Source organism: Aricia agestis, chromosome Z (genome assembly GCF_905147365.1).
Source record: "Aricia agestis chromosome Z, ilAriAges1.1, whole genome shotgun sequence".
Classification (NCBI taxonomy): Eukaryota; Metazoa; Arthropoda; class Insecta; order Lepidoptera; family Lycaenidae; genus Aricia; species Aricia agestis.
Window position 1 is genome coordinate 23950839 of NC_056428.1, and position 18407 is coordinate 23969245.

An 18407-nucleotide genomic window follows, 5' to 3' on the forward strand; every position below is an offset into this window, starting at 1 on the left:
ATCCTGCCATGCACTGTAAAACTCAGGAATGAACTGCCACCAGTATTTGAGTACCAATACACGCCATAGGAATTTAGTCCCAGCCCCCAGAGTAGGATCCCTGGGACTTAAATCCCTCTGGCGTTATAATTCTACAACACCAAGAATAAGTGTAAGTGAAAATATTAGTTAATCACCTATAATAAAAATCTTCGTGCTAAGATTTTGCGATGTAGTCGAGCCGGCCCATTCGTGCCGAAACATGGCTCTCCCACGTCAAAAGTGTTATCAAATAAATGAATTACATTTAATTTTAATTGAAATTCAACCTAGTTGCCTAGTGAATAAAGTTGCATTTCATTAAAATTTATTTATTTAACGAAGTGACTTAGAGCAAAATGATATTTATTTTCGTGTAAATAAAGTTTCATTTTACTTGAATTTTTGTCGGCGTGGCGCGGCTTGTGATATCACGCGTCGTGAGAAGGGGTGGCTCGTGCTCGCCTGTTTGCTCAAGCCGCGCCTTTGAAGTTACCGACTTTAATCGGATCGGGACGTGCCTGCACGAGCCGCGCCGCGCCACCCCTTCACACGGCGTGTGGCTCGGGCGGGCGCGGCGCGGCTCGTTGTAGCACGCGCCGTGAAAACGCAACCACGCCACTACTTCCTTAGGGCGCGTGGCTCGAGCTGGCGCGTGATATTAAACGCGCCTGCTCGAGCCAGCCCGAGCCACCCCTTCACACGGCGCGTGGCTCGAGCGGGCGCGGCGCGGCTTGCGATAATACGCGCCGTGAGAAGGCATTATTAGAAAGAAGATCACGACATGTTGCACACGTCATAATATCAGAACATAGACAGATTCGCATTTTCAAAAGTCGAACACAATATTTATGTAGGAACTGTCTGACGTCTGTGCTGGTGCTGTCTAGCAGGTCTGTAATAAAAGTCTAACATTTTACATATTACTAGCTGTCCCGGCAAACGTCGCTTTGCCATAATATTATAAAGAATTTCGCCCGTATTATTTTATAGAAGTCACTAAATATTAAGTATGTTACCATGGCTTGGTACTACTAATATATATATTCTGTGCCATGGCAAAGTTCATCACTATCTATCTATAAACGTTATTATTATTATTATTATTATTATTATCTCATCGTACAAACAATGGTCGCCGACCGCCGTCAGTCTCGAGTTGTAATAATTTACTATTATTTGTTCAACAAATAATACACTTATCAATATAAAAAGTACCCAGTAGCCGATTCTCAGCCCTACTGAATATGCATATAAAATTTGGTAAAAATCAGTAAAGCCGTTTCGGAGGAGTAGGTACGGTAACTAACATTGTGACACGAGAATTTTATATTGGCCGCACATTGTCCGTTTCTGATCAGAAAAATTCGGAAATGCGTCCGAATTTTTCAGATTAGAAATTCGGATAATATGCGGCCGAGCTTAAGCTGATCGCTTATTTCTCAGCGCGCCGAATAGTCTAAGTGTACACACACTAGGCCGAAGTTACGCGGCGTAAATTCCGTCATGGTTACGTCCGCAATGTCACGACTCACGCATACAAAATACGGACGGAACGCGACGGAATAGTGCTAACAAATACTTACTACTCAAAACTAAGCGATTGGTTCGTGTGTGCTAAGCCTTATTGTTGTAGAACTAATCAAAAGACATCACGCAAACGTTTCGCCATTACGTTATTAATTTTAAGTTATATTGCGTCAGTTATAAGTTTAGTAATAATCACAACTTTACGTGTAGGCGAGCTTGTATCACACAGCACAAGTTTGCGTTTTATCAAAGTCACTCTACAAGTCATTTTTTTATTTATTACTAGCTGTCCCGGCAAATGTTGTTTTGCCCATATTATTTTATTGAAGTGATTAATATATAAGTCTGGCGCCATGGTCGTCCGACCTGGCTCTCTTAGGCATTTTCAAATATTTAAGAAAATGTTATTAGCGTGTAATATTCTAGCTCTGAAAAGAACTAATAGATCTAAATTCCCCTTGATGACGCCCACTATGCAACGGGCTGTGCAGTAGAAATCGTAATACATAGGTATTTTAATTTCACCATAACTTCAAAACCAAACGTCCAATTTTAGTTATTCAAAGACAAAATATTATCTACATAAACTGTACTAAGTGATTAATAATTTATTTTGATAAGGATTAATAGCATGAGTAAAATAAACGCGTTTAAGTGTAGTCCAAAAAATTCAAGATTTTTTAAATAAAAAAATAGTTGTTGTGCTTCACTCGACATAGATAGGTATAGTGTGTTGCAGACTTTTTTGTAGATATTTATAAGATCTACAATTAATTAGAACATTTTATGATTCTATCTTTTATAGTTTAGGCAGCGTACACAAAATAAGTAACTTTTCTGGTTGATTTTTTACACCTTGTCTCCGAAAAACCAAAATATCTTACGGAAACCTATTTTTTCCTAAATAAAATTTAGCCTATGTTACTCGTGGATAATGTAGCTTCCGAATGGTGAAAGAATTTTAAAAATCGGTTCAGTAGTTTTTGAGCCTATTCATTACAATTATACAAACAAAGTTTTCCTCTTTATAATATTAGTGACAAAGTAGATTTTATTGGCCAGTTTTCATTACATCAGTCTGAGTCATTTTAATTCTGATGAAAACTAGCCAAGTCAAATCTAATCTAGTTTAAGATCGCATATTATTTAAATAACATCAGTTGTTACTTGTTATAGATATTCAATAAAGCAAAGAAATATATTTTGTTCATAATGTTATGGTTCATATAGATACATATTTCAATTCTCCATGGAACTTGGCACTCATTTAGGATCTCCAACCTTTTTACGGCGAAGTCCATAGACAAGAATAATGTTTGTATGGAACTTGGCTCTCCATTTTGACATTTATGTTTTTGGTGGGATATCATTACATTTTGTATAGAAAACTTTTCGAGCAAGGGTACAAACACGGCAAGCAAGGGTTTGTATGTAAGTACCATCGAGGAAATTGATTCCTAGGCAGTTGACGGACCTACATCATGTGGTCGTATTATGTCAATTTAATTTGTTAGCTTTGATCATAAAATTAATATACCTAGCGGAAACTGTGATCGGTTGGATGGGTTTGACATAACGCGTCCAAATCACTTAGGTCTGCCATCTGCCTAGGAATCAACTTCTCTGATAGTACATTCGTTAGGAGGGTTGGGATAGATAAACAAGAGATCAAGAAAGGATATTCCTGTATTGCATAGATCTATTACTATAACTAAAATGGGATATGAGATCGAGCCACGCACTCGGTGAGATGTCGCGACGTGAACTAAACTTTATTACATTATTCAAAAGTAATAATTAATCAAAGATGCAGAGTTGCATTATTATCTAAGTTGCATAGTAGGTAATAAGGCAACACACGCTGTACGGGCGTTGACCAGTACAAGATTTTTATCTACTTACTTAATACTACAACTAATTTATATGGCAAGACAACGTTTGCCGGGTCAGCTAGTAATATAATAATAATTATATACTTCAGTCCAATATAAAGACTGTACGCTGTACTTGTCTACGATTCCCCATTATCGACGACGATTGTGCATACTGCAGTCACAATCATGGTTATATTACTTGTACTATTATCTATTCTGTGGTTATATCCATCATTGTGACTGCAGTATGCACAAACCAGGCTTTAATGCCAAGCAGAGTTTAGGGGAGCCCTAACTTTAAGTAGCGTTTGAGAATTCGTCCGCTAGAGAGTTATTGTTGGTCTATCCCGGAATTGTTTGGGAGCGGTTTTGTCTAATTTCTTGCATTAGGTCGAACTCGCTTGCCAGTGACAGTTTTAATTTAAGTGTAATTCGCTTTTCAATTATAGCAGTAAGTGCAATATTGTAGTAAAAGGTATTTTATTTGCAAAATTGTTACACTGCACTGGAAAAAAACAGTGCTTGTACGATGAACGATGACATATCGTTTACCCTCATTGTAGGCTAGTGAAACGGGATGACGAATTCTGCATGCGCTTTAAAAAATCGGCCAAGTGCTAGTCGGACTCGCTCACGAAGGGTTCCGTACTGTTATAGAGAAAAAAATGTCAAAAAGTTGTGTATTTTGAATGGGAACCACCCTTAATTACATATTTATTCAAAAATATAACAAATACGAATATATTTTTGAACGCAAATAAATTTGTTATATAATAACAAATACGAAAAACAAGAGAAAATTAAAATTGAAGGAGGGCTCCCCATACAACGAGATTTTTTGGCCATATTTCCGCGATTCCAATAATGGCAACAGATAGGTAATTGAAATTTTTACAAAATCTTTAATTATATTATATTGTGTACTTTAATAATTAATAATAAAATTAAAATAAAATAATTATGTAATTAAGGGTGGTTCCCATTCAAAATACACAACTTTTTGTCATTTTTTTCTCTATAACAGTACGGAACCCTTCGTGAGCGAGTCCAACTCGCACTTGGCCGATTTTTTAAAGCGCATGTTGAATTCCTCATCCCGTTTCACTAGCCTACAATGAGGGTAAACGATATGTCGTCGTTCATCGCACAGGCACTGTTTTTTTCTAGTTTTTTTTTCTATCTAAAATGTATGCATCCTTCTGCTGTTTCGATAACACAGATAAATTTTATCTGTGTTATCGAAATTTTAGATAGATAGGTTAGATAGTTAGATACAAATGATTTGCTATTCATACTAATATTATAAATACGAAAGTGTGTTTGTCTATCTGTTTCATTTTCACGCCCAAACCGTAGAACCGATTTTGATGAAATTTTGGCAACAAACAAATTTTGACGCAACGGAGTACCAGGTTTTTTTTATGAAATAAGGGGGCAAACGAGCAAACGGGTCACCTGATGGAAAGCAACTTCCGTCGCCCATGGACACTCGAGGTATCAAGTAAGTTTATGTCGCATCGAATGTCAACGATGTGTAATGTCAAATCGCATAGCACAGAATATTTCATCTCAATAATTATAATGTGTTAAGGCCTGTATTAACTTTGATTACTGATAAGTGCAAGTGATTATTGCAGGTGATTAGTAATCAGGTGAAAGCTAACGGACAGCGAATGATTAGTGCAATTATTCCTTTATTTTCTCCTAATCACTAATCACCTCCACTCGCACTAATCAAAGTAAATACAGGCACTTTTACAACGTAAGAATATCAAGTTATATTTTAAACAAGTGTTTATTAACAGTTTCCAACTCAGTAACGAGGCACAAAGTTGCGATAGCTTAAGCTCGATAACAAAAGCTTTGTTATTTTTCCAAACACTTCACTAACGATAAAACTATGCTTAACACGTGCAAACAGAAAGCTCAGGTCAGTACTAAACCCGAAGGCTTGCGAGTGAATCAGAAAGTACTGAAACGGAGGTACTATCATCAGTATTTAATATCGCTTGTACATCATTTTGTGTATCTGGAATTCTAGACATTAGATAATGCCTATACTATAATAATATAATATTATTTTTATATTATATGTATAGGCGTCAGTCGTCAGGTTATAGGTTTAACTATAGTCTGTCAAGAAAGTCATGACAGGCGGGAAATTTTTAAATGAAATATAAAATTAGAGAACTTTCTGACCTTATTATTTCGAGATAAAAATGTGCAATTGACAATATTTAAAATGTAATAAGCGTTCTCTGTGAAAATACAAAGAAAATTAAAAAAAAACTTTTTGAAAAAAGCTTAAACTAAGTATAAAAAGAAGAAAATAAATTTCTCCTTTAAAAATGTTAACTATGAAGTTATAATCTTCAATATATTATACAATTTGCATGATAATAAAAGCTTGTCGCGACTCGCGAGACTTAACAATCTATCAGTACTTGATAAATTTATTAAAATTAAAATATAATATCAAATAACTGAATACAGTTAAATGAAAGTTAAATTGGTACTAGTTTATTTACAAATCACGCGACAAGCTTTTATTATCATGCAAATTGTATAATATATTGAAGATTATAACTTCATAGTTAAAATTTTTAGATCACGGACCCTGACTTGACATATTTTTATAACCTAACTGCTCCGACCTTTGCGTATTCCCTATTAGCTTTGTCCACACTGTGCCTTTTTCTGTTCGTCAAAAGCTCAAAAGCATGCGTTATAGAGCAGTCAACAGCGAACGTGAGGCATGCCCGCGACGCATGCCCACGACCGTATCCAAAACTTCAAAAATTACAATATTGGCGTTGCGTTACTTGACGCATTCGATTATTGAATGCGCCAATATGAAAGTTGATGACGAAAATTGAAGATGAAAGCGCACAGTATGGACATAGCTTATAATTACACAGTCATGGTTGTGTTTGCTTGCAGCAAAATAGAAATAACAGGAGAAGACAGATATATCAATAAAAAGTGCCAAAGTGATTGAGAACTATAAAATTGCTCACCTGCTGTTTCAATATTTATATTGACGCAATTTTAAAGGTGAAATATAAACTGCAAACACACGATATACAGTTTTAAGGAGAAGTTTCACCTAATAATTATTGATGGGTCTGGACCAGAGACCAGAGATAAATCCAAAGATTTCTCTTAAAAGTTATAAAAAATTGCAATGTTGTGATGTCTGTTGCCAAATTGGACCTAAACAGCTGAACCGATTTTTACACTTAAGTAAGTACTTATTTTATTATAATTTTTTTCTAAAATTCCGTCGTTTTGCTAATAGAACTAGGTACCTATCACAAGAGCTTTATGTTTTATATTATAACAATAAATTACCTACCTATTTAAAATTTTGTAACACGTGATAAATAATAATTAGGCTTCACCAAATTGGTATTAATTATAATGGATGCTTTGCTCATAATGTTGCAAATATAATGGAGAGCATAGAAAACTGTGATAACTAATATAGATATTTAATGTGAATTTACTATTGAATGTGAAATATAATTTATCTTAGCACTTATTTTAAGATAAAAATATAATAAATAATATTCACCGTCTGTAACGGTCATAAAATACAAAACTCTAATAAGATTGCAAGTTCGTATGTCGAGTAGGTATACTTAATAGGTCTCCCAGAATCTGATGGCAAAAAGTGAGAAAATAAATTGACTCTAGCAATACCGGGGTTATAGGAATAAAATATTTTGATGCCTTTTTTCCTTTAGCGGCCTACCCGTGTGTGAAACATGCAAATATAAAAAAAAATCCAATGATGAAGGATATTTTTTGAAAATCTGCCGTCAAAATTTGTCATCAGATTCTGGTAGACCCTCGGTAGACCTATAAAATAGTTTTGTTATTTATTTAAATTGAATTAGAAATGCTTTTATTTGTTGAACACATCTACACTACTATTATAAAGAGGAAAGATTTGATTTTTTGTTTGTTTGTTTGTTTGTTTGAGTCGAATAGGCTCCGAAACTACTGGACCGATTTGAAAAATTCTTTTACCATTGGAATCCTGCATTATTTCTGCTGAACATAGGCTAATTTTTATTTTGGAAAAATATAAGGTTCCGTAAGATATTTGGAATTTTCGGACGCAAGGTTTAAAAAATCAACCAGAAAAGTTACTTATTTTGCGTACGCTGCCTAAACTATAAAAGATAGAGGCATAAAATGTTCTAAGTAATTATAGATCTTTTAAATATCTACAAAAAAGTCCGCGACACACTATACCTATCTATGTTGAGTGAGGCACAATAACCATTTTTTTATTAAAAAATCTAGATTTTTTTTTGGACTATATTTAAATGCGTTTATTTAAATCATGCTATTGACCCTTATCAAAATAAATTATTTCATCACTAAGTACAGTTAATGTAGATAATATTTGGTCTTTGAATGATTAAAATTAGACGTTTGGTTTTAATGTTATGGCGAAATTAAAATATTACGATTTCTGCTGCACGTTGCGAATTGGGCGTCAAGGCGCGATGCGCGGGTGTGCGTGCGGTAGGGGAGAGATTTAATTATCAGTGCCACAGACTCGCCCGGAGAGTCCACGTAAATATTACCTCGATCGTGGGAATCGCAGACACAATAGATTTTCAATAGTTATGCGACAGCCGGGTGCTGCTTTATTGATTTGATATAGACTATCGTGCTTCATTATTATAATCCTAATTTCAAAAAAGCTTTAAAAGTTATGACTACGAAAGTAATATTTTTAGAACTTTTTAAAATAAGTTTTGAATGACTATTATTTTTGATTGCTATTATAATTCATTAATTTCTTTAACTATAAATCTCCAATAGCGGCAGCCGGCTGCCAGCATAACAATTGAAGATCTATTGTGTCTGCGATACCCACGATGCCGATGCACGATGGAAGTATTAATGCATATTTTTTAATCCACACTATTTCTGCTGAATATAGGCTATATTTAATGAGAGAAAAAAGGGAACCGTATTAAGTGTTAATATTTGTGTGAAAAATCTACCAAAATATTCCTTCTTGCTTATGCTTTATAAATTATAGACTATACTTACTTATCGCAAAGTGATGTACTATAGTCTTATAGAGGACATTAATATCAACGTAATAGTCCGCGATATCGTATGTCTGACTACTACAATTATTATTATCTTACAATAACTACTTTTTAATCTAAAAATATGCAATAGTAACGTTGCGCTGGTACAAACCATGCCAAACTACTTATCAGCAGGTATTAGTACTTACCAGATTTAATAATCTATACTTCTATACTAATATTATAAATGCGAAAGTATCTCTGTCTGTCTGTCTGTCTGTCTGTCTGTCTGTCTGTCTGTCTGTCTCGCTTTCACGCCAAAACTACCGAACCGATTGTAATGAAATTTTGTATACAGATAGTCTAAAGCCTGAGAAAGGACATAGGCTACTTTTTTACTGGAAAAAAAGGTTGTAAGGGTGTGAAAATACGAAAATTTGTTCAAATTAAGTTAGTTCCAAAAATTCATACTAGATGGCGCCGTGCGTCTTTTACATCGCGCTAACGCTTGACTAACATCTTTCTATAAGAGGTGGTATCATCACACCTTCGAGTTCCGACTTTTTTTCGATTGTTATTTCTTTTCTACGTTATTTAATAAGTCAGTGCTTAACATTATAATATACATTATACAGTGACGTAACCTTAAACCTATCAATGATAAATAGTTTATGGGTAAAGTTAAGGGGGCTAAATAAGCTTTAAAATTTGGCATAATATATAAAGTTTAATTTAAAAAAAATGAAATATTATGTGCACACTGCACAGCTGTTTTGATTTAAGGGGTACCAGGATTTTTTTTTATAAAAGCTTTTGACACAAATTTTGTTGACATCGCGCGCTATAAACTGAAGTCCACGCGGACGAAGTCGCGGGCAACAGCTAGTTCATTATAAATACATTTTAAACATAATAAGATAACGTCTGTACGAAACCAGTAATTAAAATAAATACGGAATTAATAGCGATGTCGTTTGCTATTATTTCAAATTTAGCTTTACTTTAAACTTCCATTACGGTATGAACCCTAACAATTTCACAGATTTGCGTTAAAATAATTGTTATTTAAATTTTCGAAGTAATTTGGTTAAATGTGAGTTAATAAAGAAATTAAGGCGGTAGCCGGTACCGTTCTACCGAAAATACTTCCAGTAATTAGTATTGGTCAGCACGTAGCATCGCCCCGCACGGCACTGGCTATCCGACTCATTGGACCCCATGCAGCAGCAATCAGCATCACAGTTCCAACTCACTGGGACTGTCTGCAACAGTTCCGACTCGCTGGAACTCTCTGGCACTGGCTACTCAAGCAACAAGACTTCGAGATTCGACCTCCGGTCTTTTGAGGGAAGGGATGTGGCGGTACCCACGATAAGCATGACAACATTTTTTTTCTTGGTAAATAAAGGACAATTCAAAAGTAGAAACATCGGTGAAATAATTACTCTATTAGTTCAAAAAATTTCCAAGATATATCATACCTAATTCAAAAATCTAATAAAATAGACGTTCCCGAAATGCCCCATACAAAATGCTACGAAATTATTATGACGTCACTCTTTTGTAGTTTGCAAGTACGCAGCAAGTACGCATCGGGGGTGAACTTTGTTCGATAGGTATAATAATTATAGCGTTTTAAATGAAAGTGGTTTCATAACAAAAGTTGTTTCTAATTGCATAAGTTATCGAATGGTAAATATTTAGTTAATTTAATATGTACAAAGAATCGACATATCTATGTAGTTACATAAATAAGTACTTAGATTTTTTAAGGCTCATAACAAAAAAATACAAAAGTTATCAAGCTGAAATTTTGGAAATACTTATTTTTCATGGTTATACCTATCTTTATTTTATTTAAAAAATCTGCTAATCTTTGACCTTGTCATCATCCCTATTCGCCTAACATTCCTTCATTGCGCTTATAGTCCGGGTGTCCTGGAACAATTTTTTTATTACTATCAAGCTAATTTTTTGTGTGTAGCTTCATTTTGATAAGATGAACAACAATTTTATTTGCGAAAAATCTCGAAAGTGGTAGCTATAAACTAACAGAGATAGAAAGGATTTCATACTTTGATATTTTGATGGTCCTAAAAAATCCATATTTTAGGGTTCCGTTTAAGAGTTCTGTGACCAACAAAACTTGGTTGACTAGGGAACCCTAAAACGGAACCCTAACCAGCTGTTTTTTTTGTAAACTGATTTAAAAGTAACATTGTCCTACAAAATATAGAACAATCCATATTTTAGGACCATCAAATCAAAGTATGCAATCCTTTCTATCTCTTGTTAGCACATTTGAGATTTTTCGCAGATAAATTATTGTTGTTCGTCTTTTAAGTATCAAACTGAAGCTACTTACAAAAAAAATATTTATTTATTCGGTATAGTAACAGACAACACAGTAAGAGTAATGCAGTTAACAAAAATATACAAAAAGAAGTAACATTTTACCATGCACTCCTTAAATACTATATACACAACATACACATCCAGAAAAAATAAAATAATAATAATAGCAAATGTCAATTAATACTTACTCAATTTACTTACACTAAAATATTTAAACAAGTCATACAATAATAATACTGTTGTTACACCTTTATTAAACTAAAACAATAAAACTAAATTACAATAAAAACTAGCGTAAAAAGAGAACCGTTTAAATATATAATACTTAATTATTATTAGAAATATAATTATTGTCACAGTCACACATGTTTTAGCTTGATAGTAACAAAAAAAATCGGCCAAGTGCGAGTTTAACTCGCGCACGAAGAGTTCCGTACCTCAATCGAGCAAAAATAGGATAAAAATTGTGTTTTTTTTTGTATGGGAGCCGCCCTTAATTATTTAATTTAAGTATTTAATTTTTTTATTGATTATTAAAGTACAAAATATATAACTGAGTATTTCGTGAATATTTTAAGTAAATATTATGTGTTTCAGTTATTGAAATCGAGCAAAAAAATAGCAAACAAATCACGTTTGTTGTATGGGAGTCCCACTTAAATATTAAATTTATTTTGTTTTTACTAGTATTTGTTGTTAAAGCGGCAACAGATACACACTGCAATCTGTGAAAATTTCCGAAATCTAGCTATACCGGTTCTTGAGTTACAGCCTGGAGACACACAGACAGACAGACGGACAGACATTGAAGTCTTAGTAATAGGGTTCCGTTTTTACTCTTTGGGTACGGAACCCTAAAAATATCGAAGTTTTCCAAGTGCGTCGATATATATGTCGTAGGTTGATTTGATAAATCGAACTATCGCGAAAATTCTAGGGATTTCGCTAAAACACGGATAATTAGATAATGCTGTTTATATTTTTTAAATTTTTCTAAAAAAAGTTAGGTTTTTTGCGAAAACGCGAGTTGCCTTAGTAACATTGCACATTCTTAACGCTGATTGGCTTGATTTTTGCTTACTGGCCAACTCTTATTCTGATTGGTTACTATCTTTTTCTATATGTATCTTTCAGGTATTACACCTATATTATGGAGGTAAATGACAATTCCTCTTCATAGGAACTTTACTTTTTATTTAACCTTTTTTCCTATCTCAACCATAACCTCAGAATTAGTTTCTGGATCTGTTGAACTTTCAGCACTAATTTCACGTCTTGTATCAATCATTTTGTATTTACATACACACTTTTATATAACTTTTCGCACTGTTTTTCAAGTCCAACTCTTTGCTCAACAGCTCGCTTACAAAAACGACCACAAAAAAAAACAACGCGTGACAATGAATTGACATTTAAAACGTCAAGTCTTCAAAGTTCAACCAATCAGAGAAGATGTTGTTGTGGGGCGCTTAAACCGACCAATCAGTGCTTTTTTCGATAATAACTAACGATTCGTTTCGCAATCTTATTAAGGTGACTCGCGTTTTCGCGAAAACACGACCTTTTGTCAGTAAGGTTGAAAAATGTAATCACCATTGTCTAATTATCCGTGTTTTCGCGAAGTCCCTAGAATTTTCGCGATAATCCGATTTATCAAATCATTATACGACATAATATATACGAAGCGCTGAAATGTATCACTTTGGGGTCGCCAATGAAGCGGGCAAGGTCTTCGCAGGATTGCCAGGGCGATAGCTTGCCCGATTTTTAGTTTGGTTTTGTCGCGTACGTGATATTTTATTCCTTTGCACCTTCCAAACTAAAAGTCGGGCAAGCTATTACCCTCGCAATCCTGCGAGGACCTTGCCCGCTTCAAAGGTATGACAAAAATCATGCCTGAACTACTAATTTTTCTGATCATAGTGGCAATAATGGTTGTCCTTAAAGGTACATCATGGAGAACAGCCTTAAGCCCGTCACAGACTTAGCTATAATATATATTAATATATTTATAGCTAGGCATATTACTATATATTTTCTATAATATTTTCGCGTGACCGCACACTCAGCTATAATATATATTTCTGTGACGTCACCAAGCGATACCGTAATATATATTATTGCATATTACTATAAATTATGGTATAGCAAGACATATTTCGACATATAATATGTACAGCGTGTTCCGATCCCCGCACACCTTTCCGCTTTGCCTTTTCGTCTCATTTTTTAGGGTAGGCAACACTGGCCCCTCCTCCGCCTGCAGCAGTGTTGTTACATCTACCAACTTTATGGTAGATCTACCTATTTCACCTCCCTTCTACCTATCTACCAACTTCGGTATTAAATCTACCTATTTTTCAACTTATCATTGTTCACGTACAAATAATAAACGTTATATTATGCTACTCGGATTGCATTTTGGTACACTGAGTCGTCTTGGTACAACACTTCCTTCAGCAATTAATTATCATTAAAAAAAACGGACCGCTACTACACGAGCTGCAGCTGCTGTTCTGAGCCGCTCACTCACTTTCGAAACGCAGATTAGTCTGTGATTGCTGTGAACGGTCCGAAACATTACAAGAGTGGTGACAACAATACATTTGGTTTTTTCGCGAACCGAAACGTTTAAAAGACTGATCCTGAGCCCGAAGTCTTTTGAAAACATGTTGCAACTATAAATACGGAACCCTAAAAAAGGAGACCAGTCCCCAATGTTTCCCCTACTTTGTGGATTTGTGAGACAAGAACTTGCACTTCCACATAGCAGTGCAAATCTTGACACGTCAGAGAAACTAAAGCGTCGATTACACTGTGCTACATCTAGTGCACTACGTCATGTAGGGCACTAGAGATGTAGGGATGGGATATAGGACCCTAGCTTAGGGCAGCAGGAAGAGCCCGACCTGTCTACATCGCCTACATTACTACATGTAGTGCAGTGCAATCACAAGTAGGGAGGTAGACGTGCGCCTACATAAGACGATCAGTCTCTAAGCTAATAATAGCTAATAATAGCTAATCGCTGTTTTGGAGTGACGCTTTCTCTCAGTATTGTATCTTGTTTCTGAATAAAACCTGTAACTAAGTTTAATAAAAAATCGAATTGTAAACTATTCATTCTAAGATAATTCCTGAAATAATGATCTTGAACTTATAAAATATTGGGCAAATTTTTTTGAGGATAACTCGCGATACAAATAAAATTCGCCACGAGTTTGTTTATTTCTTATATGTGATTCGATCCATTTGGATCTAGTTTTTGTGCCTGACCGGGCAACTAACATATCGAAAGCAGCTGCGGAATCGTCTTCTGAAGAACTGTCTAATAAGTCCATTAACAATGTACTTGTTGAATTCATAATTACTGCTAGTATTTTGAAATAAGAACACCCTTTATTACAAAATACGTGCGAACACTAGGACGACCATCAATAAAATGAAGGCAAAATATATATTTCTCAGTATGTGGTAGCTAAGCTATAATATAAAGTCTGTGACGGGCTTAAGGGCATGTACAGGCACCCAATATGTAGGAATAATTCCTATATTGGGTGGTTGCGTTTATACGCAAACATGGGAAAGCACAGAACGATCCCGCAGGTTGGCCTGCGACCAGCTGGGTATACGGATCGGCCTGTACGTGTACATGAGAGCTTAAATTTATGACGCGAACTGAGTAATTCGATCTTTGCCTTTTCTTCCTTTATTTCTTTCATTGCTTTTTTTTTGTTCTCTTTACCGCTTAGAATCTATTAGGGTTCCATACCCAAAGGGTAAAAACGGGACCCTATTACTAAGACTTTGTTGTCTGTCCGTCTGTCTGTCTGTCTGTCTCCAGGCTGTAACTCAAGAACGGTAATAGCTAGAGAGTTAAAATTTTCACAGATTATGTTCATCCGCAGTTGCAGCTATAACAACAAATACTGAAAACAAAATAAAATTAATATTTAAGGGGCCCACCTTATATAAAACTTTATTTATATTAAATTTTATTTTGTTTTTGTGATTTTTTTTGGCCTTTTTTGCTGTAGAGCAAAAAAGTTAAAAAAAAATCACGATTGATATAGATCAATAATGGCAACAGGTAGGTTCTTGACATTTTCTCAAAGTACTTAGTTATATTATGTGTGGTAATATTTAATAATAATATTAAAATAAAATAAAAATTAAGGGGGGCTCGGGGCTCCCATACAAAAAACACAACTTTGGCCTTATTTGTTCTATAATGGTACGGAACCCTCCGTACGTGAGTCTGACTCGCACTTGGCCGATTATTATTTCTTTTCGGGCGTTTTTCGTTTCTCGCCCCGTCTCGGAATACCGTTACGGTTCCGATTAGTCTACGTTGCAGTAGGGGGTTTCATACAAAATATGTATAATTCTGAGCCGCTCGAGGGGACGGGTGTGCGTAAGCCTTAACCCGGCGTCTGCCTGGTAGAAAAAAGGAACAACAGCTGCATGGTGGGTCATAATTACCCGGATTTTAATACGTTGTTAATTTTACCAATTTCAACGATATTAAAAGCAAATTATTTTTTAACTTAAAAAGGTCTTAGTTTATAACGCTTTGAAGAGACACATTACAAATAAGCAATATAACGATTGTTTTTCCTATTTATAAAGACAGTGTAAAATTTACCACTTAAAAAATTTACATCTCGAAATTGATTAATAAATGAACAAAAAGTGACTTATCCACACTTTGCATTTTACTTTTTAGAACTAAAAACGTTAGATCTTAAAGTAAGTATACGTAAAAATTATTAAGAATCTTAGGTTTAAAGTCACTATAAGCGCTGTCATCCACGCAACCGCCACAGAAAAAATGCAGTGTTGTGAAATTTTTGCATCTTGAGAGGAATGGGTAGTATTCCTGTCATTTTTATTGGGAAATATTTTCTGGCATCGTTTACAAACACCAAAAACTTTGACAAGGTGCTCTTCTAATGTTTCTTCTGTAAAGAACCTTATTCCTATAAAAATATCGCTTATAGATGAGCTACATCCATGTAAAAGCCCTCAAGTGGTTATTTATGAGATGAAACCTAAAAATAACGTAATGTGTAGAGTGTTATACGTTTTTTCACCTGTCAGTACAAATAAATAAACGAAATAATGAAATAATTAACTCAACTTCACTGGCACGAAATGGCATCATGGAATGCATAGTTGTATTATATTTACCCTTTTGTATGTTTGGCCACGTTTATCTTCCAGTCCTGACACACACCGTCTAAGCTGACATAAGAAACAAGGAGGGCAGGGCTCTAACTCCAGCTATTGATAATCGTGGCAACGTTACACTATTATTTTCTTAAATTACACGCATTTAAAAACATCACGAGTCATTATGACCCAACCTGGCAGTCGCCGGGTTAATAAAAAAAAAATTTGAATGTGGCACAATTATTTTACCTTAAGCTCCAAGTCCCACGCAAAACTTTGCTAGGAATTACAGGCAGATTAGACTTTATCGTAGCTTTTAGTACATCCATTTTGGAATATAATTGGTCAGCAGAATTTTGAAGCAGGACGCAGAATAATAAAGATGCATTAATCTTTATTACTCTGCGTCCTGCTTCAAAATTCTGTGAAATGGACAGTACTTTGTATTTGCATTGCTATTTCAGATTTTAAAACTTTATTGCATGAATTATTATCATAGAATGAAGAAAAACATGTTTTACTGGTTAATATTGGTTTTGGTACGGTGTTTTTCAATAAAATTATATAAAAAAATTGTACGTTATTTTAGAAAATATTTTAAAAGCCATTAATGGCTTTTAAAATATTTTCTAAAAACAAGCGCGGCAAGCGACCACGACCTCAATTGTAAGGTCGTGGTCGCTTGCCGCGTTGAACGGAACGGTACCGGTTGAGTTGCACCAGAGGCGTGGTTATGGTTACAGTTATGGTCAAAGTTATGGTTATATAGTCTGTCAAAAAAGTGAAGAAATTAAAAAGTGGCAACATCGTGGTGTCATCCCTTTCAAATCAATCTAAGAAAAAAGGGATGACACTACGATGTTGCCACTTTTTAATTTCTTCACTTCTTTGACAGACTATAGTAAAGGTTAGGTAGGAATTTGACAGATGTCTCTTGCTGGTCCGACAAGGTTTTAAATGAACGTGGGCAGGGGCGCTGCTGGTAAAGGAGAACTGTCAAAAATGGCGTTTTTGTATGATGACAGCGTTAGTTCCATTTTTCGCCACGTTCATTTAAAGCCTTGTCGAACTCTATGGGTATCTTTAAATATGACATCCATTATTGACTTTAACCAAAGATTTTAACGTTTTGAATTGTAGTTGTAGTTAAAGTTATCGTTAAGGTTACAGTTATAGTTAAAGTAAGTTAGTGCAACCCACCCTTAATGTCACAATGTTCAGGAAGAACTCTATTCTTAGGGTTGTCACACATAGTTAACCCTATTACGTCAATTTGGGATAAACTTTGCCCCAGGCTAAATATATCGTGCTGTTCAGGAAAATGCTATCTAGGATATCAGATGGCTAGCTTTTAACACGGATTAAAAAACTTTTCCATTGAAAGGAACTCTAATTGTAGTTTAAATAAATATTATGTTTATTCTAGGGTTGCTGAGGATTCCTCTTCCGCTTCCTCATAATGAGGAAGTTCCGCAATATTTTGGGTTCCTCAACCGTTACCGCATTCCTCATAAATAAAAATAAAAATTCCTCTTCCGCTATCGCTTCCTCAAAATTTAAGAGGAATTTATGAGGAATTACACTGCGCATGCTCGTCGCGTATCCAATCACGCTCTGGCGCGGCGGCGCGGCGCCGGAGCGGTGCCGCACCGCACCCTGAGGGCAAAGATGAGTATTGCAGCGGCGCCGCTGCGGCGTGTGTCTAAACAGCCTAAGGGCCGCGACACACCAGAATGGCAGCGGCGACGCGAGCACTTTCAGTGTCATAAGATTTTAAACTTTATCTTCATTTTTGTAATACAAAGTACAGCGGCCACGGGCGGCCGTAGACTTCTCAAGCGGTACTATGTATTACAATAATGAAGATAAAGTTTAAAATCATATATAATATGACACTGAAAGCGCTCGCCTCGCCGCTGTCATTCCGATGTAGCGCGGCCCTTATTTTTTTTTTATTTTTTTTATCTATGGACGCTTCACACCACGTCAGTCTGGCCCCGTGCTAAGTACCAGAAGGACTTGTGTTACAGGTACCAGACAACGGATATATATTTAATACTTTTTATACTATACATATATTTAAGATTTTTATTATATGATACACATATTTAATACACATCCATGACCCAGGAACTTTGAAAATCTTTATGTTCCGTCGGCGGGATTCGAACCCGCGACCCCCGGCTTATTGCTAGACTGATTTTGATGATTCTTTATTGTGTGTGTTTTGAGAATGGTTTAGAATTTAGATTTATAGTTTGGTTCACTGGAAAATGCCCTTTTAATTAATTTTTGTGTAATGTATGTACCTAGTACGTTATGTACAAAGTACAGACAGGACAAAAGTTTGGGTTGGGTCCGCTAGTTTTTTTTTTTATCTTCCTCTTCCTCATCCGCTTCC